The sequence below is a fragment of the Lepisosteus platostomus genome, chromosome 7, assembly GCF_059453375.1.
Source record: "Lepisosteus platostomus isolate fLepPlt1 chromosome 7, fLepPlt1.hap1, whole genome shotgun sequence".
Classification (NCBI taxonomy): domain Eukaryota; kingdom Metazoa; phylum Chordata; class Actinopteri; order Semionotiformes; family Lepisosteidae; genus Lepisosteus; species Lepisosteus platostomus.
Window position 1 is genome coordinate 41605284 of NC_142617.1, and position 24193 is coordinate 41629476.

A 24193-nucleotide genomic window follows, 5' to 3' on the forward strand; every position below is an offset into this window, starting at 1 on the left:
GTTGTATTACCCTGATAAATGACAATGATATGGCAAGCTCTTTGAGAATGATAGAACGCCCCCGCTCTGCTAATTACTACAGTTTTGGTCTTTAGTGTTATCAGCTTGCGAGTTGTGCGTTAATATCGAAGAACAAGAGCCAGATTTGATATTGTCTCTTAATTATAATCACTCAAAGCACTGTGGCGATCGGAGCTGCGGTGCCATTGTTCCTTGGAACGTTGAACATGGGAAGAGTATTGCAGAACAGGAGGAAATCTGACATCGGGGCCCAGTTCTAGTTATAAAAGCAAGAGGAGGGAGTGCAAGTGAGACAAAACTAACCATACAAAATGGAAAAACTGCAACAGCTACAAGTCACCTCTTAATTTGCCACCGCTTCCAAAAATTATATCTTGATGCAAACTATCACAAAGAGGAAATCTGGCAACTATTGAGCACTGCAACAAATATGACAATTTTACAAAAGTAGATCTATTGGGCTTTCACAACTTAGAACTAAGCCTACTGTATATTTACTCAGATTTGGTTTGTGATACTCCAGACGCTTTTCTCCGAGTCAAATGGGCAGAAAGAGATTGCGGGGGGCCGTTTTAAGGAAAAACAGTTCCCATTAGCTTTTGCAGCAAACCTACAGAAGCTGTAACACTCACTCAGCATTTTCCAGTACATTTCTACAGTGTCAAGTTTACAGAACATGTCCCCTTGTTTTCAACTCTTGATGGGATATGCCAGCTTAGCTGGAATATTTCTTTCAGCTGGAGATAAAATTCCAAAGCAGCACAGCACACACAATTCATTCTTGATCTTTTAATCAAAAAGATGGTGCAAATAAGTTTCAATGCCGAGTCAGAAAAGATTTTTTTGATATCAACATTATCACTTTGAGAAGGTACATTTACTACTCTCCATGATGTAGTCATACCAATGGCATGTGCACAGTGCAACATATTTGGCCAGCCCGAGTACAGCGAAATGGTACAGAACATAAATAAGCTCTAAAACGAAGGAGTCAACCCACAAGTAAGTGATCTAAGCCATAGTCAACAAAATACGCCAACCCTACCATGTATGGAGTTGGCATGCATGATTGTACAGTAAGTAACCATTCTTCTCAATTACTTCAAACTGGCACACAACTGCACCATGCTTCAGCTGCCACAGCTCTTTGCCATTCCTGCAGTATTAGCACATTAAATCAAAGAGCCAGCTACATATTATTTTTATTATTATTAATAATAATTAATATCCTTAAACTTATATAGCACTTTTGTGGACACTCCACCCAAAGCGCTTTACAGGTAATAGGGACTCCCCTCCACCGCCACTAATGTGCAGCCCCCTCCCCAAGGATAGGGCAATGGCTCAGTTTGTCCTCACGTGACCAAGCAGTCCACTTTCTGCATGTCGCATGCCCACCTGCATCAGCCCCCGCACCACACCACACCAATCTGCTCAATGCAGATCATTAAGTCTCTTTCATTATGTGACTCACATCTTCTCTCTGAGCATAGTCCGCTTGTGATAGCACAGTAGGGAAATGTGAAAGCATCTAGTATGGACGGGTATCTAGTTCATCACAGGTCACAGATTTTCCTATTTGTCTTTGACTTGCACTGCTGAGTTAAGGGTTATTCCATGACCAAGTGTCACACTTGGGGGAAAAAATCACTACCTCAGATTCCAAGGAGACTTGCTGGGTGACTTTTCCTTTGTTTTTTTCTGATTTCAGGAACTCCAGATTACAGACTGCAGGTTCACTGAACCACTATATTGAGAATTAGACTGGGATGTAGTCTGGGGGGTTTTAGTAGACGCGCTGACATTCAAATTGCACAGGATGCGTTTCAGCTAAAAATGTGGTTCACTGGTAATTGCTTGGTCAATTAAATTATGAACTAAAAATTGTGTTCATGACCTAAAAGGAAAGAGCAAAAGTCCAGTTATTTGGCATTTGAAACCTCAACAATCTCCCAAAAATTGCTCTAGACAAATAATATACACATTGAATCAAGACTTAATCAGATTAAAGATGAGCAAAGGACAATTTTCTTTACACTTTTGGAAGGAATTATTTCTAAGATTTTTGATAACATTCTCAGCAAATTCAAGGGTGGTGTCACTGCAGATAGATAAGGTCATGTTTCAAACTTCACAGAATAAATTAACAGATGCAACTCTGCCAAAGATGAACAGCAACTCATCGGATATTCTTCACAGATTTGAAACTGTTGAGCTAACTGTGCTGCAATGTGATAACTTTTTAATTTTTGGAAATTCATTTACAGCAGGCAATCTGTTTTATTAATTGAAAATGATGCTACATTTCTCTAATTTGTCACAGAAGGACTGTGATCACACAATGCTTGTGTAAGCATTCTACTGGCACCCCCATGTCACATAACACTCAACTAATGCAAATGTACCTTTACATAAATGTTCTGTAAATTAAACATCACATTTTATGCAAATATTTTTACAGAAAAGCATATAAATTAATTTAACTTATGGCCAAGTAGCTCTTCCGTACATTTCTACTCTTCATTCATTTTATTTTTATTTCTACAGAGAAATCATGAATGATTTTTTTTTTAATGGTGGAACACTGTGTATTCATTATATTATAAAATTTGCTCATAAGATTAGTATTGCATAGAAAAAGATAGAGGTGTATTACCATCTAGATACAGAATAGTAAAGGTCGCCTGGCTCAAGAGTGAAACCAGACTTGGGTAAATAATGGAATTCCAGAACTCTTGCTCAAGCAGAGGACTGTCTGCAATTCTCACATGCACACAGTCAGCGCCAGTTTTCTTATATCACTCTGTTTACATCCACAGCTCAACCAGCCAGCCCGGTGCTACTTTCACAGGGCAGATCCAATTGGTCCTCTCAGGCCGATGCCAGGCCAGCATGATACTGGAAAATGCAGAGAACTTAAACCCGGAGGCCATAATGCTGTGGCCCCAGTTTAATACACCTTGTATGGGAACGAATGAATTTTTCTTCTTAGTTTTCAGACTAAGTGAGATATGTCTCACTTTAATGTCGGCACAGAGAGAAATAGGCAGCAAGAAAGGAACAATGATCAACCAGGATTGGAGAAACATGTGGTAGGTACTGGCAGACAAAATTCTTTGAAAACAAGCCAAAAAATAAGCAAAGTGTTGTGTATGAAACCTCCAAAATTGTCTCAAAATTGAGTCTCCACGGCAAGACCTCAAAAGCACTGATTATTAAGGAACTAGTGTCGTATCCTGACCCAGTAGATCAGAAGTCCAGAGTGAACCATGATCTAATGAGACTAAAAAAAACAAAGCTCAGGGAGGCCAGGTTCCAGATCCCATCGACACTGTGTTCCTAGACGTAGGGCCACACCCACCTGCAACAGAGACATGAGGTCTGAACTCTTTTCACTCTGGGCCTAATTGCACCACTGAAAGCCATATTGAAGGAAGAAACAACAAGAAAAACACACGCGGACCCGTCTTTGTGAGCATCACAGTAACTAAGTAAACACAAGAGCTAATTACAAGAAGCTTTTAGCATGGCCTAAAATAGAGCCACAAAACCGCTGCCATTAGCGCACCCAGAGACTCAGGAGACTGTCAAACCGTAATGAGAGTCACAAGCTACATGCAGACAGTACAGGGATTTGAATCATGGACTCCCATTCCTGATGGGAGCCATCTTCCTGATTCATTCCCACACGTAGTCCTATATATCTTTAATGTAGATAAAGAGGCTACCGATACCCCCAAAAAAGCCACAAGACTGTAGGGAGCGAGCTGCCATCTCTTCAGCTCTGCCAGAACAGCACTGTATATAAACAATCACTCACTCTGCTGCCACGACAGCTTCCCAAAGCAGCACTGACTCATTTTATGACCAGAAAGATCTGGGCAACCTTGAACAAAAGCTCATTCTTAGACCAGTGTTGCCTCCTGGACTGACCCCCTCACGTGTTCTCCCATTTCCAAAGGCCTGCTTTCAATGAACTTGCTTGTCTGCCCTGCTCGAGTAGGACTGAATGTGTGTGCACGCAAGCGCATTTGGGTGTTTGTGTACGTGAGCGCAATAAGGGGGAAAAACACATTTTATTGAAGTGAAATGAACAGTAAAATGCATCTTAATGACACACAACAATGTTAGCATCAAAGGGCCCAGGTTTGGCTCTCATGATGGGCATTCCCATTAGGCAAAAGCAATAAAAGCACGAATGAGTACAATGTGAACTTTACAAACAGAAAAAGGACTTCACAAAACCCAGACACAAAGACATGGGATCCCCTCTGGTCAGCAGCACAAAGCGGAATCCTGATCTCCACAGCTCAGATCCTGCTCCTAACTGGCTTGGATAAGGACACTGGGCTTGTGAAGTAGAACAGTTGTCCCTTAGCACCACAACTGCTGGACCGCATTTCATCCCAGAACAGCGATGGATAGCAATCTGCCACATCATGGCTGAATCGAGAACAAACCTATTCAACAGAATCCTTATCTTGTATCTGTTTCGACAGGACCATGATTTACCGCTGCTGTAAGAAAGAAAATTATCCTGGCTACTCCACACATATCCAGGCGTTTGGCCGCCTCCTGTGTTCTTTTAACAATGTGCTCACCACACCCACTTCCCGGGCTACACAGCTTTTAAAATAATGCAGTTTTTTTTTTCTGTCACACTGGATTCACAAACAATATAATCTTCCTCCAGTGTGCTGTTCCTTGCTACTTGTAAAGACAACTACAAAATATACAGTTTAATAATAGTGCCTTAGACAAGCTCCTGGGAAAGATGTACATCACTTCTTTCACCTTTCCTCCAATCTATAACAAGAATAACATTTCTTTTTTCACATAGAACAGGAGGTCAGATTCTTGCACAATTAGAAGGGAGTTAGTTACTTGTGTGTAGTGCTGTAGCAGCCCAGGAAACTGCCCAACACTTGTGTTGTAACAGATTCTTAATCACACAAACCTGACCATTGTCGAGGTGCAGACCTGCCTGGACATGTGGCAGGCAAAGAATGTGCCAATGGACAAGCAGATAACGTTCAGGCATTCTGCAGGCCTTTTCGGCTTCTCTACACACAGCAGGTCCTCCCAGAAGGCCACACTCTCCCTGCCTGAGAGAGAAGGGCAGCAAAGGCATTTCAGCTAAGAGTTTCCCTCTTGGCCTACCGCCCAGTGACTAAATTAGAACCGTGCACTCACCAGGCACCTCGGAGACACAAACAACATCCACCAACTGCGAGAACGAAAGAGAACACAAGCACAGAAAAACAGGAAAGAATTATCCAGAGCACATATACAAAAGAAAGTAAACCCCATTCAACAGCAAGTTCCAAAACTGGGTCTATTTTTTCTCCCACTCCAAGATTGAATCATGACGCATACCGTATGGCAAGCTTGGGTTTTTCATCTCTCTGAAAGGAAGATCACTCTGATGCAAAAGGGACAAAACAGGGCCTTAAAAAAGAGCTATGCCTCTCCCAAAGTGTCTATAATACCCTGCTCTTCATGATAAACAAAGACCACACGCCTTGAGCTATTGAATTTTTAAGAGCTGGAATGCTGAGGCATGAGAAGGAAAAGGAACAAACCAAGAGTCCCTGTGCATTTGAATCACTGCCTTCTGATCCTGCGTGAAGGCTGACTAACACTCGACAAGCACACACCACATCTTCATATTGTGACATGTTGAAGTCTCTGGACTCTTGAACACCTCAGTGCTCTTTAATGACAGCGCTTCTGTAGCTTAAATACTTAAAAAAAAAGAGGAGACACACAGCATGTAGCAGACCAGCACCAAAGATCAGAAGACAGCAAAAAACAGCAGTGATCAAAACTGCATTGAATACTCTTTTCATTCAGCTTGTGCTTAATTAGCAAACATTCTAATACTGGCAATGTAAAGCACTGATGGGTTTCTAAAGCACCACCTAAAATAAACCTGGCAAACCTCCTGTAGCAATAACCAGGGCTGCTGTCCCCATATCCTTACTGCAGGCACCAGCAAACACCAACAAGGTCTCCCTTGTTCAACAATCTCAGAGCTTTGCCAAATACAGAACAGGGGAAAAAATTCACTGGAGATGTTCTAAAGAGCAATGATATGGTCTCCCACTTGAGAGTAACGGAGTTCACAGAAATATTCTAAGATGACAGATTAGAGTTATCATTCACCCAATCTTCATCGTGCAAGCGTCGGTACTTGACCCAAGGATCTCAGGGATCTTGCTTCTGTAGTAGGGCTTTGAGAAACAAAGGTCGGGTCAGTCAATTCCTGACTGAAGTGTACAGCAAATCACTTTTGGGGATTTTTCAGTTCTGCAGTATCATACTAAAATCCCCCCCAATCTGTTTTCAGACACTAAGAAGACTTGATTGTTGACTGATGCTCAGTCTGAACACCTGCATTTCTTCGCCTAATCTGTTCCCTTGGTCATCCCTTCTCCAAGTAAATGTACATGTGACCTGCAGAATTGAAAAATGCAACTTGGATTGCCATTTTGGAAACTGGAGATTATATTCAGGCAATCTTAATTACTTTCGCAAGGTGTAAATACTGCAAAAAAAATGTCTACCTCCAAGATAATGGGATTTTTAATTAAATGTTGGAGATATCTAATGGATCGTCTCTCCCACTGGGAAAACAATCCACTTCACTCTACATTTACCTGGCCCCACACTTACCAAATAAAGTCTTTTATCTGCTAGTTATACCTGCCACAGCTATCTGCTTACTCTTTCCTGGGAGTTTTTCCACTGCAGCTCTGTAATGAAGACCATATTGATGGTGACACATTTATCCACCAAAGAAAAAAAAAAAGAGCACAACACTTGTGCCACATTCAAAAGCGAATTTTAAATCGCTACAGCCTGACATTTCAAAGAGAAATGTGCTCTCACCACACTGCCATTAACCACTAATTACTTCATTGAAGTGTTCAATTAAGCATTAGAGTAATGGAAAAATACGAAATTCACAGTACACAGATTTTGTTAGAAATTAAATCAATTTACAAGGAAACTGAAAATTATATGTACAATTGGATCAGCCTTGACTGATAGTGTTGAGCTATTTTTTTCCCTTGATCGTCCACACCTTATTTTGTGACCACACCTTAACACTGTTTTAACGAGCTGAGAACCTTCGGTCCCTTTAAGCTTTTTTAAATCACAACAGGTAAGACCTCTAAATTCAGAGGTGGTATATTTTTAAATCTCACACGTGACTGACCGGAAGCACAGCCCCATCCACTGCTCCGCCACCTGTACGGCCCTTCCAGCCTAGTCCTGGACTGACACCCTGATAGAGTCCACAGGTCTGCCTCTGCACACCTGCACACCCACAAGGCCACACAAACACCCTTCAGGAACTCTGCAAGGGCCTTAACTACTACAGTGTTTAAACAGAAAGATGCTGACTGACAAATGTTTCAACCATGGAAATCAGAACCCTACCGCACAGCAGTTACAGCTCTTGCTTCCAGTGTTACTGCTCAAGTCAAAGGCTCAGCATCAGGCACTGAATGATGCATCTCATTCCTCCGTGGCCAACACGGAGGCCCGTTAATGCAGCCCTTTCTTTACCAGTTATTCATAAATGGGTCTGCATTTCTGAATAAAAAAAACAATCAATAATCAATCCTGTCACGTTTTTCAAGTATCTGTGGCATGAGGATCACAATGGGGTTATGCAACACATGCGGGTATCTTTGTGTCTACAGGGGTTCAAAGGTGCAAGCTGACAAATTTCAGAAGCAAAAATTTCAGAAGCAAACTCCTGCAGGTCAATCTGAGCTATCTGAGCAGCCACTTAGCTGGCTAACTCAAGCAGCAAGGATGTCTCAGCTGAAAAAGAAAAAGAGGCAGCTTAAATTGTTGCTTTTCCAAGGTGTTGCTTTAAACGAGACAAGTTTCCCTTTTGCATTCCCATAATGATGAGTTTCACTCTTTAATCCGTTTATTTACAGCAAAAGACCTGGCAGCCAAGCAGAGGTCCTGCCAAGCACCATAAATCTCAAGAAGCTTTTTGTATAATGTATTAATAGAGCAGCAACCTCACAAATGCATCTGCAGACTGTCAGATCCCTAGGTAGGATCAGCAAGTTCCCTTTGATAGTTGTTTATAGAATCGGGTGCCGTTCACCAACCCATCATGACACAGGCAGTGCTGGCACTGGACAAGTCTCCGCAACCACAGCTTCCGTCTCTCTGCGGGGATCTGTATCTGGAAACACACCAGAATCCACCACAGGGAGCACTTCTCTTTGAACACAATCACTTATGGGCAGATGGAACAAATCGTATTATAGGCAATGATTCACCCCTCGAAAATCTGTAATTGGTGGAGTGGGTCAAACTTACTGCAATGCAAGGTTTTACAGTAGCTGTTCATGTAAACATTAAAAGCCTGGGACCGCCCAATCCAGCACAACACAATCCATTCTCCACTCTCCTTCTCTGTTTTTTACAATACCTTTCCATGCCTGGATAATGAGCTTGTAATGTTCGTTGTTTTCCAGGATGCCAGGAAACCCTGCTAAGCACCGCCCGCTGTTCCCTGAATGCCCAACTCGTGTCTGCAGAAGGCGCTGGCATGATGGAAATGAGAGTCACACCAGAATAAAAAATAAAAAAAGGACAGTCTCTTGGCACTCAGTTGTTGCTTTTCACCGCTCACTACACACAAGGGCAAAAAAGTAAACATAAAAAGAGATACAAGTTTATAAAAGAAGAATATCTACTCTCTGCGAGAGCCTTGCAACTCTCCAGAGGGCTATTTTACGTAGATGATTCTGGTTTTCAGAGTCCTTTCTTTTCCTGTCATTTCTCTTGTATCATTTTTTAATGCATCACCACCCGACCCCTCAACCTTCTATGCCAAATTTGCAGACAGCTCTTACACTGTCACAACGCACACAAGTCTGCTGAATTCCGATTACATTCAGAGCCGTGCAGTGGGCTACAAACAGCTCCATGCATTTCCCCAAGAGGGAAATGCAGCATCCCTCTGCAGCAACAAGCTCAGAGAAATCTGGACTCAATACACAGCTGTCCTGATCACAACAGGGGTCTATTGCAGAGAAGAGATGACAAGACAAGCAATTCTGCCACATTACAATGAGATCATTAGAGAACAGTGCATTTCAGAGAGCTAAACAAAATGTATAATGGCATCATGAAACTCCAGTGACGCACATACGTGCACACAAAAGCATTTTACTTTCCAGCTTAATGGTCAAGCGCCTCTGTTCTGGAGAGGCCACAGGTCTTATCTCTTTCAGCAGTACTGTGGATCTGGCGAGAGAACCGCAGTTCACATTTTCAAGCTACACAGTCCTCAGCCAAGCACGCATTAAATGTTAATTTATTCATCTATTTATTTGATAAGCAGTTGTCTCCCAGTGCAGAGCACAGCCTGCATTCACTGATCACAATGAGCGCAACAATGCAAGGAAGCTCATTGGCATGCTATTGATTTTCTCACTCAATTAGTATAAGTAACAGCCACTGCTCGCCATGACTTTACTTATGTAGCCTAATGCCAATATCTAAACCATATTGGCAGTTTGCTAAATTCTTGCTTTCCTAAGTGCCAATCTAAAATCCACTTAGGCTTCTTTTCACTTTGCTACTTATGCTGATCTCTAAACAAAGTGGTAACTGAAATGTTTGTCCTACCATCAGAACCACGACTGAAAAAATTGCCCAGTCTTTCAAAACCCCCAACTTCTTGACAATGAAACAGACATTTGCTTAGTAGAGAACCCTGGGTTCACCATTCACCCTTAAATAATTCATAAAAATTAATCACAAAATACATTAATTTCGTACTTAACTCTGTGAATGACTTTTTAAAGTAAGGAAAGAATTTTCGGTGGTTTATTCACAATCCAGCTCACATTGTGAGCTGATGTGGCTGCTCAGGCCGAATGCAGAATCTGAAATTATAGAATAAAAGGGTTTGCGACTGTGGTTTAAAGATCAACCCTGACTTGAAAAAAGGGAGGGGTGCAGTTCATGTCCTGGGACCCTCACTAATTCAAATTTCCATAAAGCATGGGGCTATCGCATACATACAGCTGTTGAACATTTTTGCATTGGCGTTACTGCCACCCACATAGGATGACAGCTTTGTGCATGCAAGGCACACTTGCACAGGGAGTCCAAGAAATGACCTCATGTGGGAACACAATCCAAACATGACACTGCTCCACCACGGAATCTTATTCCCTCATCCCAGCTTTAGCTGCATCTATCCAGCTGAGCCGAGGAGTGCCTCTTAACTGGAGGCAACGCGTGCTTCGCTAACCAAACACAGCTTGCTCTGCACAGGAATAAAAGGATCCTCCCTATAGCACTAAAAAAGGGAATGGTTTCGATTTTCTGGGAAAACAAAATCCTGCCCCGACACACTACCAACAAAGCAGGCAAGGCAAGACTTGGAAAATATACCAGGCTACCTCCATGCCAAACGGCCTCTTCCGCCCCCCAAATAAATACACAAGTTCATTCGATAAAAGGCTACACTATAAAGAATACACTCTTCAAATTGTCAGTACTCAAATAGGTAAACTATACAGCATAACCCATTATTGTACAGGGATGACTCCTTAGTCCTCCACACTAGCAGAACCTCATATAAAAAGGGGTCTCTACTCTGGAATGAGTCCAGAAAACCGCAACACGATACATTCATGGGCTCGAAGGAATATCTCCTTTGACAGAAATTATTTTTAGTGAACAGAGAAAGCTACAAGAGGACCTCATTCAAGTATTCACAACTAGCAAAGAAACCGTCAAAGGGGCAACACATTAGACTTCTTTGAAAACAGTGAAACTTCAACTACAGGACACAGAGGGTGCATTTAAAAATCGAGAACAGGAGGCAGTTTTTTTTTTTTTTTTTAGAAAGAGTTTAGAACAAGCTGCCAGCCCTGTTGACAAAGCGGGTGCCCCGGCTTCTTTCAAGAAAGGGCTGGATGGGAGCAAACCAGCAACAAAACAAGCTTGACGGGCCAAATCCATTACACAAGAGGCCACTTTCCTTCTTTATGTTCTCTGCTGACCCACAAAAAAAGTTAACAAAACAAACACTTCACATTCTGCCTACATGAGAGTCAGGAATAAAGCACTGGTTCACATAAACGGTTAGGGAAACCCCCCTCTTTTTTTAAATTGCACATTATTGAGCTGCCTACAATTGTATGTAACCCTGCATAATTTGGTTGAGACAAATCGAACAGAAACCTCAAAGCACTTTTGACCATTCTCCGTTCCGGAACAAGCAGTGAAAACAATCTCAGTCTTTAAAACAATAATTCCACACCTGCTTGCACACCAACACATAAGGGGGAGTACAGAGATGACCTTGAGGCAGCCAGACTCCAGTAAAAGAAAGCAGAAACATTTTGCATCGGACAACGATCAGGCACATTAGACTGACCATTTTTAAAATCACATGGCTGTGCATGAAGAGTTATGTAATTGATTGGCTTGTCAATCTCTAGAATTTATTCCTGGCAAAATGTAATACCACTTGACAGACAACCAGACAGATATTAAATACATGCAAATAAATAAGCACAGAACAAGAAGAAGACATTCAACCGCTCTGCCCATTTGGTAGTTAGTAACTGAGGCAAAGACCTCACCAACCTGTTTCTAGAAGTTGCCAGTGTATCGGCTCCAATAACACGACCGGGTAGTCTGTCCCATTCTCCCGGGATAACGAAGTGCCTCCCTGTTCTCAGTTTTGAATGCACTACCATGTAGTTTCCAATTGCATTCTGTGGCTCAAATTTCACCAGTGCTTTCATTTACAAAAACGAAAAATGAACGATTTCATGGTCATTCAAAAAGCTCAATCCTGAACTGTGGGCACACAATGCAGAACGACCCCAATTTTGTGTTTCCGAGGCGAATTTGGAACTTTTACCATATACTGCGATTCTTGACTCAAGTCCGTGGCTGTGAAAAAACATCCCCCTTTCGGTGCTGAATCTACTGTTCTTTAGGAGTTTCAAAATGCCTGCCTTAATCCTCCCACCATGCCATTCTTGACATTAAAATATTTTTTACCCCTCTTCCCAAACAATGAGGGGACCTCACAATGTGAAATGGCCTGGGCCTCATCTGAGGTCTCACATCAGGCATTGGCGATTTCTGCAAACAGCTGAACCGGTGCTGCAACACTGCAGCTCCACAAGTACTGCCTCCCTCCCCCGTCTCGGCCCATTCACCTGCACTCTAAACAGGAGGGAGGTGACAGACTTCACTCTTCTAGTTCTGCGGTTTCCCAGAGGATTATCGCTGCTTAAATGGGGCGTCTGAAGGCAAGACAACGCAAGACAAAGGCCTCGACTCCACAGTGGTGTAGTCACAGCCGTTGCAGGGCACCCGGTGGTGCGGTCTTGTACTCCACCCACAGCTGCACTAACTCTGCAGCCTCTCCTTCCAACCCATCTGCCACTAAGGGCATCAGGCTTCCTTGGAAACTGGGAGTACAGTACAAGTACACAGGGCATCAAGTTGGAAGAAAAAAAAATCAAAAAACATTTTAATATGCAGCTGTAAAACTCCAAATCCTAATTTAGAAATCGTGGACGAATTATTCACCATTATTCATTATGAGCTTGATGTACACTGAAATGTCAACAAGGTCATCTGACTGGTGAAGGCTCGCCATCACTATGTCTTAAAAGGTTTGAAATATCTAACTGAATATTAAGATGGGTGAATTGGTATATTAAAAATATTTAACGAGCATTACAGCAGGTAGCATACGTGCTTGAAAAGAAATGAATGTCAGTGACTCACGCCAGAAATCCCCACATACCCACCAAAAAAAAAAATCCCTTCTTCAGAATTCTGTACCCTCACAAAATAATCATTTTCTTACGTCGAATTAAAATTAGAACTGGTCAATATCAATTGTGAGAATGGCGTTGAATAGGATCAGCAAAGCTTTAGAAAAAAAGATGAGGATTTCACATTCCCGGAGATGATCACATAGGTATTGCAAGACTGCAACTACCGAACCCGAGAATTCAGCACCGTTCAAGTTTGCTTTTCATAACCGAACACTGAGCTAAGGCGAGAACCGAAAATAGCACAATGTTTTCAAGACGTACAGTAGGCCTGCGTGTAAAGGCAATAATAGGCCTTACTGTCTAGAACAGACTGGTTTGACTGAGGGCGCAACTCCGGTGTTCTCCTGTTTGCTTAGTAGGAACATTTGCCGTTTAAGGTATCGTTAAATAGGCGTTTTTTTTTCAAAAGTAGTTCAAGTAGGTATCTGCGTCAGCATGCGTAGGCTGCAAAGGAACAGGTAACGGGTTTATTCCATGCTCAAAACAAAAAAAAACCTCACACCTGAAGAAGGCTCCAAAGCCGAAACGTTGCGTTTCCTCTTTTCTTTTCAGCATGGAATAAACCCGTTACCTGTTCATTGTTTTTTTAAAGGTCAGGCGTTCACCTTTTTCTTCGCAGTCAAAGACACGTTCGAAGCCCGCAAACGCGGCAGGGGCCGGGACCACAGAACGTGCGCGAGCTTGAGCCAACCACCAGATCCATGACCTCAGCGCTCGGGGACACTTGGAGCCCTGTCGCACCGTGGTCTCTCAAGGCGGAAAGTTAGTATTCTCCTTCTGGGCGTCGAAAAGCACAAACAGCTTTCGTTATCCTTCCTGCTGTTCGGCTTTCCAACTCCACCCATTAACAAATTGGTAAGTCACAATACCAATTGAAACTGAATGTAAACTGTATGCTTTCATACAAGACTAGATTAGAAAAAAATACCTCGGCCCCTTACAGACGTTCTCGTGTGGTAGGTGGTTTTATTTTTGTTTAAAACACGCTGCCCATTTCAAGTAAGGTTCATCTGTCACTTATGAGGCAATCTGTATCGAAATCACATTAATAAGTAACGTCACTTTCTTGCACTGCATAAACGTATCAACGGTGCTGTCAGTTCGTCATTGCTCCAGTTACTCGTTAAATACACAATGTCTTAAAGTAACTTGACTGATCCCAGTTTAAGAACTGTCCCGTACAACAAGCGAGGTGTCACAACGGACAAGAGATCGGAGATTCAAGACTTACACTTTTGAATAGCTTATCCTGGAACTAAGGCTGTCGGAAATGTTATTCTTGGAATTGTGAAGACAGAGCGTCTTGACAATTTATTAGGCGCGACTGTGCTGGACACAAGCTGCCAGCCCTGTAGCTTATAAGGGTACCATGTCTAGCGCCGTTCTCCCGTTATGCGCCTGCACTAGAGCCAACAGCACCGGCTTTGCTGGTAGTGTTATTCAAAGTGTCTTAACCGATTAGCAATCACCATTTAAGACTGTCTCTGTGTGCGGGCGCTTGCACGATATTCCAGAAAACCCTGCACACGGCCCCGGCGCCATTCAAAACTTATTTTCTCCCCAAATCAGAGCTGTAGTATCGCCTATTGATCCCCCCCCCATCACCATCACCTGTGATTATGATGAGTCTTTTCATGAACTCCCCTGAGGTAATTTAAAAACTGCGTGTGCTTATGTCTAGCCAAAGACGGTTTGCTATTAGTCTTCTTCGGATCATATAAAACCGGCTAAATGGCGGTGCAGTTCTTGTATTACAGCCATTTTAACAGACAAGTTTTAAAACAAATTGCTGTGGTTTCAAAAAAAGCGCAGTCACCTCTAAATAGCGATGCAGCCCTCTGTTAATTTGTTACGGAACAATACCGGCCCTCGTTTAATTCATGTACTTCTGAAGATGAATGTTTAAAAATCACCTGTTAGGAGAGAAACGGACCCCGCCATCAAAAACACCTTGGCTGATTCCGAAACTGTACAATTTATCAAGAGGAGAGCAAGGAGGAAACCGCTGAAAACGCTTTGTAGTTTGTTGTCTACATATGGTCTAATTAATGGAGACATCTGATTTTAGACTTCCCAGCAAACTAATTCCACCGTGTGATAGTTTATACGTTTAATCTGCCGAATGACGAACCCAGGTCCCAGAGGTGAAGAAATCCTGCAGCGCGCTGTAGGGCAACTTCTGGAACTGGTGACCACGATGCGGAACGGGACAGTCCGGCGCTTGTCCGTCTGGAAGAAATCAATACCCTCTACAGCAAGTAAACGAGTCTGATCCCGCGACACCCCGCTCTACAGCTCTGTACCGACACCTCTAGCGGTAAAGGACAGTCGTTCTCCCCCCGTTTTATTTCGACGTCTCGAACGCTTTCTGCACAACGCCTACCACTGCGCTGCTCTCCCTTCAGGGTATTGTAGATGGATCAAAGGAGCATTACAAAAGCATGGTCAACTCGTATGACAAAGCCGTAAGGGTCATTATTTTCAGGAAAAAAAAACATGTATCGGCCTCACTCATCAGCAAGTAGTTCTTTTTTTCCTCCAAAGCAGTTTCCACCGCCAGACCACGAGCGACGGCATGAGAATCCCATCTTTTTACTCCCATCGCTCCCATTAAAACAAGTCATACAACATATGGGTACATGGTACATAGGTAATGACTGGCGGAACATCTAAACAGGCTTCCTGATGATATAACTAAGAAGCCGACCCTCCCCTTTGGGGCGCCGAAAAATATTCATGTACAGTCAATAGCGCATTATCGTATTTCTTGTAGCCCAAGCCTAACACAACCCAACACCCTTAACAGTAATAGTTTTCATGTCCCCAACCTCTCCAAATCGATAACAAGACCTAATAAATCACAGTCCCTCCAGTCACCCTCCCCACCCCTCCTCCCGTCACCTCCGCTCGCTCGTAGTGGACTGCAATGCCTTCGTTTTACTTAAGCACAGTAACCGATTCGACCAGGGCAACAGCAGGTTAAAAACCAGGCGAGCAGAATGCCCGCACAGACACACACACACACCTGTGGAAAATACAGCGTAACTAAGAGCGAGAAAAAAAGACCGAGACCAACCTCACTCTTCACTTGATAGATGAAGCTTCAGGCTCTATCAAACATGACGGCAGATGTGTAGAAAAAAAAAACTCTTTTCTTCCTTTCACCTCTTCTGTATATTTATATGCGTTTAATCCAAGCTTCCGCCTGTGGCGGTGGAGGTAACGCGAGAGAGGATTCCCCCTTTCAGTCCGTTTTCGTCTTTCTGAATAGGGCTCAGAAACTCGGGCACAAGATAGCCGGTATTCTAGCACACTACCGTGGAAGAAGAGAAAACGCGAACAACCAAATCTCAGTCACGCAAGATCTTCCTTAAGGGAAGACCGGTAATACCTGCAGAAAATGCCGTTTCTGATTTTTCTTGGCAAAGACGACGCTACGCGTGTTTTCTTCTTTGGAGATTCACCTACAATTCGTTTGCTTGTAGCTGTTGCGTTTATGCCCCAAACCGAGAATGTGACATTCCTCAAAAATCTCCGGGATCAATACTTTCCGTGCGATTAATTAATTGCAAGATTCTATACGGTTAATAATTCGTCCCTTGTTTTCGCAGCCGCGTCAGAGTATAGCAGTTAATGAATCGGTATCAACAACAGGTTTGGACAAAGTCGGCTTTCTGGTTTGGGGGGAAAAGAAAGATAAGAATCCAGAACAAAATTCCGAAAAAAAAATACTTTGGCGTTGAAAAACAAGCAGCTTGATTTTTTGTTTGGTTGAAATACAGTAGTTTTTTTTTTTACTATTATAGAATAATTGTTTTTAAAGCGAAGAAAAACACATCTAGCGATGCACCAAAAACAACAATATCGCACAGGTTAGAAAACAAACATGAACACGAATATCTGTAGCGACTGCAGTCTCTATTCGCAACCCACATGTATATGGAAAATAAAATTCCTTTCGCCTCCAAAGAAGAGGAAATTATTACGGCAGAGGGATATCCGCTGGCTTTAGTTTCTTCTGGATTCCCGTCCTGCCCGGGATATCAGAGCAAGACCGGCTGTCCCCGTTTCGGTTTGTTTGCCTGACTCGGGTGCCGTCGCCGGGGGTCGGGTTCTCGCCTGGCGCACTGTGACAAGCTGGAGCCGCCGCGGTGAAAGTGAGCGGACAGTCGCAGACTCACTCCGGACTGCAGAACAATGGCAACGCGCAACTCAACCCACCGACTGCTGCGGCTGGAAAGAGAGAGAGAGCGACCGAGCTGGCCGGGGAACAGCCGAGAGGAGGGAGGGACTGCTTTGGGATTAGTCATTTAAGGTGGATCTGCGAGAAACGTTCGGCCGGCGGGCGACGGGTTGCGTTTTTAAGGAACCGCCTTCCGAACTAATCCATGAAGACGAAAACGTGTTTAGTGCGAGTTAGTTGGGTATACGGAAGTGTTATTTACACCCGCATTTTGCTCCCCAAGAAAAAAATAAAACTTCCGCCAACTATTTTAGACTGTCCCTGGCTCATTCCCAATTGATTGCTAATCGAGTCAGGAGAAAATATGTTCATGCATGCATCAGTACGCGGCGCCCTGTACAAGGAGTTAAAAGTAATTGGGGTTATTAACAGCTAAACCGTTCTAAAAGAACACTGATAAGTTTAAGGTGGATCTGATTACAACATTCATTGTGTAATTATTTTAAACTTGCAGTTTGTTCAACAACAGTACTAAGGCAGTCCTGCACTTATAGTGACGTTTGAAGATATAATATTTTGGCAACCACAGCTGATACTCCGGTAGCTAAATAAGAAAGGCACCAATTAACCCTATATGAGACAGAATGGACTTTAGATTTAATCAGTGGATTGCTTTCCATTGATCGTTTCAGGACAGAACTTTCGCACCACCCGGCAAGGGGCGCGGCGCTGGAGCGAGGAGTCTCATTCCACTCTGAAAGGCCCGGAGAACGGAGACAAATGTTGATCTTTCCTCTCTTAACTGCAACATTTATTGAACAGAACGTTTTTAAAATACAAGTTCAAAAACTGACAACACTATATTACATTTAATAATAATAATAATAATAATAATAATAATAATAATAATAATAATAATAATAATACAACACAGAGTGCATTCTACATCATTCAAGATAAACACATTTACAAATGAGTGATTTGCATGCCAGAGTACAGTGAACCATACTGTACACACACAAACATCTTAAAAGTTCTGGAGTCAATACTTCACAATAAAGCAACTTATGAGTATTGTTTATGTCAAATGACCAACAATACAGCTAATTAAATACTTCAAATTAAGGGTGTAGTGGTGAATGGGGTGTTAACCCCGAGTCCTGACTAAGTTTCCTCCTGGCCTTTACCAGTCATGGCCTCCTTATTATCCCCGCCTATAAATTGGCTTCATCAGTCTGTTCTATGGCTGCTGTTGCATCAGGCACGTGGGTGCTACACATTGGTGGTAAATGAAGTGCTAAAGCATTAAAGTGTTTTGAGTGGTGTTTCCAGAAAAGCGCTGCATAAGTGTAAGGATATTGTAGTTCTTATTATTACTGCTTTAAAATAATTTGCAAATTTTATCACTAGGACTCCATGTCCATCGTATCTCTTAGATCTTGGCGTGATCATAAGAACAGCCTGTTTCTGCACCAGGAGTGTTTACAGGTGTGCCTCCGCTTGCCACGGGGGGGGTGTTCCCATGACGCCCTGCGCTGTACCTCTCAGGTGCGTTTCTTAGCTCTCCTGGCGGGTGGGTCAAAAACAACACAGGTTCCATCCCGTCTGGATGGAGATGCAGTGCTCTGCCAGATGTTGTCACAACACCTGAAGCGTGGAGAGCCACTGTGATAATCGTACAACCGCAGGCACAGCTTGAACACATTCAACCAGCCGTGCCAGCAGTGTCACCTCCCCTCTGGAAGCAAGTGTCCAATAAGAATAAGAATTCCTTACACGTCTATGGGGTTTTTCTGGACATCTCATCTACAGTACAGTACATCTCCTCAGGACTGCGCCTTTTAACAGTATAATGTCCCCATCACTTCACTGAGGCATTAGGGCCCACACAGACCACAGGTGAGCACCCCCCTCTTGCCCCACTAACACCTCTGGGCAGAGTGGTGGCTCTGTGGTTAAGGATCTGCGCTTGTGGCTGGAAGGCTGCCGGTTCAAATCCTGTGGACGGCAGAGGAATCCTACTCCCTTGGGCCCCTGAGCAAGGCCCTCAACCCCAGCTGCTCCAGGGATGCTGTAAAAATGGCTGACTCTGTGCTCTGACCCCCAGCTTCTCTCCCTGTCTGTGCTCTGACCAGGCTCACTGCTGAGCTTCAGTAGGTTGCCAGGTGATATGGCTGCTGGCTGCTTTCTATGTCTAGGATTGAGATACAAATGCCAAGGCCACACACACATTTTGTAAAACGTTTTTGTTAAAACTATTTTAAACCTCAGATACAGATAGAATAACCAAGTGCTCGTGTTGAGGAGGGAAGCCAAAACGAGCTGCAGGGCTTTTAGTACATTAAACCATTTTCTAAAGTGCTTCATTTCTTTCCGGTTTCATAGCGGTCAGTGACACCTGTTCTGATGTTGGGACAGTTTTCCCAGAAAAGCACTGAACCTCGAACGTGCCTCAGCACCGCGGTAACACTGGTGTCAGGATCACTGTGCTTTCCACGTTATTTCTGGCCTTTCGGCTACACCTGCACCTGTCAGTTTCAGACTAACCTCTGGCCACGCTCCGCTCCCAGCCTCGCGCTCAGTGAAGTTCCTAATGAGATACACAATGTGAACCAAAGTTCAGTTCATCATTTCCTTCTTTTCTTCTGCCTGAGCCAGCAGAGATTTAAACCTTAAACACCCATCCCTTTCTGCAGTAGGAATCTAGTCAAGATATTTATATATCACTCATGAAAGGAATTTCACCATTCTGACATATTGTACTCCTAAATGCAGAGTAAGAAGATGGAGTTTTTCTTTTCTGTATCCCCTTAAAGACTTTTAAAACTACTTTCACAATTGTTTGGTATCCTTCGGTCTGGGTGCTCTCTCTTAGTTCCATTATATAAACCACCTTTTTTATTATATTACATATAACCAAAACACAACAAAGTATGACTTTTATACAACAGGCATTATCAATCTTGAATGAAAGCATTCACAGCCACTATGCACAGCACTGATAGAAATCTTTGAAGACAATATACAGTAATTAGGCAGTCCTACTTAGAATTACTTAGAATCTGTCCTCTGTTTTTTGGATTTCAGTGCTTATATGCTGCTGTTGGTTTTAAAATAAACAAACATTTTACAATGAATCCTTGGTGATAAAAGCTGTTATAGCACCTGTCTGTTGGCGCAAGTACAGTATAGTTTTCTGTATTTATAAGGGAGAAGATGAAAAATATGTAAACCACTACTACTACAAACACTACTATTAAAACCAATGCTATTACTAATAATAATAGATCCTATGATTCATCCTCTGTGCAGTGAACAGTAGCTTCTGCAGCTTGTGTTGCATTTCCAGTCATTGTTTTATCTTGTATTGTTATATTAACCAACGTGGTTTAATTCACACAGCTCTATGTGACATATTTTTGCACTGTTGTTTTTTCAGTCCATTATGCTGATTGCAGCCTTGAGTTAACGTGCCAGCTAAATCAATAATAAGGGAAAAATAAAAGCTGCACTACATCAAGATATACTCTGCTGTCCTCTGTGTCCCGGTTTTAAGACTGGAGTCTGGGAACACAAGGGCAGAGGACATTTTTTACATCGTGTTAGAGCTACATGTTACAGCAGACTTAGTTCAGAACTAGTGGGAGTATTATAGATATCAGTATTACACAATACCCAAGACTGTCTCTCATAGTTGCACAGACATAGATGTTTTTAGTCCTTATTAGCTTGGAGACTGAAACCATTCCCCTAAAGGCATAAACGACAAAGTCACGCTTTTAAAGCATCAGACATGGATACATATCTCTTCATGTGGCGAAAAGGTTAGATTTATTTTATGTCTGTCATTCTCTGTATGTTGTATAGGCATGTGGAGGAAAACAGTTTGTTTATATCTCAAACAAGTGTTGTTATGGCAACAGCAGGCAGAGGTTGCATCAAGTAAAAGGACAAGCAGACCTGATGGGCAAGAATGCGACCTGCCCTCGAGGTCAGGCTGCTCTCTTCTTAAGGTGGCCGACTGGGAGCTGAGCCTGCCTGTCACAGCGAGGGTGCGAGAGGGGGAGAGATAGAGAGAACAAGAGGAGGAAGAGGGACAGAGTGGCAGCGACAACACTGAATGTTTCAATGTTTATTTAGCAATAAGATTTTCTTTTAAAAAGAGACAAGTTGAGGCTCCAAAAAAATACACAGGCTCAATGTTAGGGAAATGCACTCTTCTGAAGTAGAAACTGTCCATGCTGAAGAAAATACTATAATAAAAAAAGAACATAAACTGTGTATAGGATTCCCATTTAAAATGTAATAATTCCACACAGACCTAAGCTACCGAGAAGAGCTTTTGACAGAGGTATATTTTTGAAATAGGTAGGACAGCTGCTTTAAGGTAAGCAAGGAAAATCACATTAAGGGCAGGACCTCACTAAGAGGCTGGGGAAGATAGCTTCCTAGCTGGACAGTGTTCATGCAGCTCATCTACTGTAGAAGCCTGTGGGTGTGCTGATGTGCTCAGTCACTATTTTCCATGTCTCCGCAGAGGTGCAGAGCAGGGTGTGAGCATGTGCAATGGGCTCAGCTCGCATGCCTGGACCTGTCACAGGGATAACCCTGGACGCCTGGTGTGTCAGGTGTGCTCATTAACAGCACAGCCTCCCGATTCCCTCACGTGGCCTCCCAGTCTCAGCAGACCCAGGAAAACACACCTCTCTCCCCCTGTCCGTCGCCAGCTCCCAGCTGAGAAAGCAAGCCCTACTATTTCTCGTCAAGACTACTAACAGGAACATTTTGAACTACAAACCAGTGATGGAGGTGGTAGGCTTCCGCTTTTCAAGGTCATTTTTGTAATCAATCAGAGCTTTTCTACCACAATAAAACTTTATCTGGCACAATGCTTCAAAGCATAATTATTTCCTGCGAGGACATGCAAGTGTTCGGCTAACAAAGGGGCAGTCTGCTTTCCTTTCTTCCAATAAATACAGAATAAAGCATATCTGACATCAACATACAGACACAGATTGCCATTTGTTTATTATTTTGGAAAAAAACAAGATTAATACTTTTGTATTTCTAGTTTTACACACTCGGTGTTGTGGGTAGCATCAGCTGAAGTGAAGAATCTGCCTTTGGAACAAGTTCCCTGTTTCTGTTTCGCAATTATATCTCAAAGCACTGCCATTGCACCCGAGCAGCTGTATCACTTCCACAATTTATGCTTTTTTTCCAGTTACATAATGTAACAGAGTAGTCATCTCTCATGTGTTATGGGCGTGTGTGTATGTCAGAGGCTGTAGTCATGGCTACCTTTACATGCAGTGTAAATCACTGGTTGGACTCAGGACTCACATGACACAGGAATATGAGTATGAACTATCATATTGCGAACAACGGTCTTCAAAATATGCTCAATGAGGTTACCATAATAAAGAAAAACCATCCACTCATTTATTGGATTTAAATGTATTATATCAACAACTATGGAAGCTCTGAATCCTTGAAAGAAGACAATAAGAAATTAATAATTTTCTGTGAATTCAATTACCCCTAATGTAAAGTGATATGAAAAATTCATCATGCTATAAGGTTTCTTTTAATCTAAGAAATTTCTTTCTAATATTTTAAGGAGTACTTTGGACTCAATATTGGCTTGGCATAGGCTGGGTAGCATTTACTTTTGAGATATCATCTGCCAGTCTTCTGGCTTAGAGCCGCATGTCCAAATGCAGATCAATAAATAAGAAGCACAGACTGCACCCTTCTGCCTCGGAAAGGAAGGAAATTTCCACTGCGCGGTTCAAAAGCAATAATGATAACTTGGTGTTGAACTGTAGTAAGAACTTCATCTGAATGAAGGCCGCTCCTAAAGCAATGAGGGTGGACAACTAGGACTCAAGGAGAACTCAGTGAAGCTCTTTGTTGTGCTTTTCCAATATCTATTATATTTCTATTTTATCCAGAAATCAAACACAGAAAAACAGCTTTAGAGGAAAAATCCTAGTGCTCTATCAATAGAGCTCATCCACACAGCCAGAAAACGTCAAATAAAGCAGAATGTCGTGCTGAAAAAAGAAAAACCGGGGGTGGGGTGGATTTTGAAGTGAAAAGCTAACATCGTTAATCAAGAAGCATAGCCTTTGAATTCCAATTTCAGAGGGATGGGAACAGCTTTTACAACATTAAAGTTGTTTGCTTTTCCATAAACATCACGTACGGTGCTGTGGACTGCTTAAAGAGGAGCGCCGACTGGTCGTACCCCTGAGAAGGGTCAACGTCAGCCAAAGAACACAAAAACCGAAGAGTCTGTTGATCTGGCCCATGTGTTTTCACTTGTTTTCCCTACTGTAGTGGTCTTTGCGTGTGAGAGTAGGAGTGAATGCCAGTCCAGCAGAAGGAGAGAAGTGTGAGGGGCTCCTCCCTGATTTACTGAACATTAAGGAAACACGAGGCCACACTGCACATAACTTGTAAAACAGCCCCACCACATATCACATTAGCCTCTCTCTGAGGTAGGGTCCAACAGCAACTGTGTGGTTCAAGGCATTCATTAAGGGAAAAACAGAAAGGAACATTCTTGTGGAAATCCTTTTAGCCTCTTAAAAGTTTCTCAGGCAACGTGATGAACGAACCTGAAATTTCTAGATTGAACTGCTGCTCAAAAAGCCATCGTTGATTTCCACTGCACATTCCCAAAGATGACATGGTGGAAATTTTCATGCCTGCCATCACAACTTTGCCTAGAGACCTGCAGACGTGTGACGGAAACGAGAGCAGAACATCACAGCTGCCCTTATAGAAAGAATATTGAAAAAGCTTTTCCTTGATCTCTCCTTTCTCCCCCAGTACCAACAAGCCTGCACTGGAAAAGCCTTATTCCTCTGCTGGCACTGCTCAGTAAACAACTGAACCTTCACAACAGTGTTAAAATATAACAGTGTTAACACAGTAAAACCAAAAAACAATTAGCAGTCAGTTTTTTATAATGAGTTTGGAGCTGGTATTATTGGTGTTTAGAATATCATGTCTGACCTACATCATTTCTTAACAGAACATCTCCAGAGATTTAAGGATTTGCTTGGGTTACTCAGGTGTTTCACTGCTTCCTTCAGTGACAATGAAGTAGGAATTTGAGGCC

At 42.7% G+C, this 24193-nt stretch overlaps 1 protein-coding gene across 4 annotated transcripts in view; it reads right to left on the bottom strand.

Annotated features, from left to right (window-relative positions):
• Window positions 1-17112, bottom strand: part of atp2b4 (ATPase plasma membrane Ca2+ transporting 4) — an 88124-nt gene extending 71012 nt beyond the window's left edge. For 2 of the 4 annotated variants that reach the window (XM_088640451.1, XM_088640449.1), the window contains exon 1: window positions 15958-17110. The gene's annotated coding sequence lies outside the window, so the exon portion shown is untranslated. Of the gene's footprint in view, window positions 1-13486; window positions 13642-15957 lie in introns of those variants that run through there. The other 2 variants (XM_088640450.1, XM_088640452.1) reach the window with 2 other exon arrangements.
• Window positions 17113-24193: the final 7081 nt, after the last annotated feature.